This window comes from Geospiza fortis, unplaced genomic scaffold (assembly GCF_000277835.1).
Source record: "Geospiza fortis unplaced genomic scaffold, GeoFor_1.0 scaffold1629, whole genome shotgun sequence".
Taxonomy (NCBI): Eukaryota; Metazoa; Chordata; class Aves; order Passeriformes; family Thraupidae; genus Geospiza; species Geospiza fortis.
The window spans coordinates 3,127-4,934 of record NW_005055326.1 but is presented as its reverse complement, the minus strand read 5'-3'; the positions used below and the strand labels follow the sequence as shown (position 1 = coordinate 4,934).

The 1,808-nt window shown below is 57.6% G+C and overlaps 1 pseudogene; it reads left to right on the top strand.

The window, feature by feature from the left end:
- LOC102036738 lies at positions 1–1,024 on the top strand (annotated as a pseudogene).
- Positions 1,025–1,808: the final 784 nt, after the last annotated feature.

Below are 1,808 nucleotides of genomic sequence, written 5' to 3'. Positions count from 1 at the left end.
ATGGAGGAGGGGGCTGTGAGGAAAAGGAAGGGGCCCTGGGATACCCAGGCAGGTGAGGAGGAAGTCAGTGCCCCTTTCCCCCTCTCTCCTGCTCCATCTCCCAGCCCAGCACAGTCCCTGGCTGCAGGACAACCCTGCTGCCAACCCCGTCCTGCCGGGGATGCACTGGGGGGGATCTCCTTCCCCTTCCCTCTGGCACGGAGGCAAATCTCATCCTGTCCTTGTCTTTCCTCTCCCAGGGAAGGAGCTGAGGATGGAAACCAGGGAGGAAAAATCCCCAAAGCAGAACCTTATGGAAGAGGCTGTTTTGAGTGTCTCCATGGCACCGGAATCCAACAGGGAGGAAAATCCCCAGAGACCCCACAGGAGGAGGAGCTCCAAATCCAGCCCAGGGGACTCTGAGGAAGAAAGAACCAGTCTGGGCCAGGAAGGTGGACAGAGCTTCAGCCAGAGCTCAGAGCTGGTGACCCATGGGCAGCTTCATGATGGGGAGAAGCCCCACAAGTGCTTGGAGTGTGGGAAGAGCTTCAGGCATAGCAGCACCCTGATCAGCCACCAGATGATCCACACTGGGGAATGGCCCTACAAGTGTGGGGAGTGTGGGTAGGGCTTCAGCCGCAGATCCGCCCTCATCATCCACCAACGCATCCACACTGGGGAGAAGCCCTACGAGTGCACCCAGTGTAGGAAGAGGTTTCAGACCAGCTGCAATCTTCTCCAGCACGAGCGGATTCACTCAGAGGAGAGGCCCTTCTGCTGCCCTGAGTGCGGGAAGGGCTTCAACCGCAAATCCACTCTCGTCACCCACCGGCGCATCCACACAGGGCAGAGGCCCTACGAGTGTCCCCAGTGTGGGAAGAGCTTCACCAGTAGCTCTCACTTGACCAGACACCCATGGATCCACCAGTAAGGGAAGCCCTGCAAATGCCCCAACTGCAGGAGAAGCTTCGTTCACTGCTCCAACTCCATCACCCATTGGAGGACCCACGTTGGGATGAGCCCTGGTGATCCATGTTCCCGATGATCCATGCTGGGAAGACACCTGTCCCTTTTTCTGCCCCTACCAATGATGTATTGTCAGACTGAAGAACATGAGGGTCTGGCCATGGCTGTGACATTACATTAACTCCCACCTCAGGTCATTGCCAGGGGCAGCAAAGAGACTCTTTCTCTCCTCAGGGAGAAGGATGTCCTTTCCAGGCAAGGAGAAATTGTGGCTGGGGAGAGACAGTCACTTGTGTTGTAGTTTTCCCTTTTTCTTATCCCTTCTGTTACCAATATTGTTTTTGTTCCATTTGTTCCTTACCTCGTTGCTGTTCCCAATAAATTGTTCTTATCCCAGCCCCAGATCTTTGCCTTTTGTGCTTTCCATGGGAGGCGAGAGGGCAGCGAGGGCAGCCCGGTTTTAGCGGCAGCAGGAAATTGGGGAATCCCATTCCTGAACCCCAGCCCATGGAAACCAAGCATCCCAGCTGGTCCCCGCCCTGGTAGCCATGGCAACAGCTTTGGGAGCGGGTCCCTGGCTGGGGCTGTGGGAACCTCTTCCCTCTGGTGCCCAGGGACAGGAGTGGAGGGAACGGCTGCAGCTGAGTTGCGGCAGGCTCAGGTTGGATGTCAGGAAAAGGTTTTTGCCCAGAGTCTGCTGGGGCCCTGCCCAGGCTCCCCAGGGAAGGGTCCCAGCTCCAGGGCTCTCTGAGCTCCAGCAGCGTTTGGACAGCTCTGCCAGGCCCAGGCTGGCATTGTTGGGGTGTCCTGTGCAGGGCCAGCAGTTGGACTCGAGGATCCTGATGGGTCCCTCCCAGCTCAGC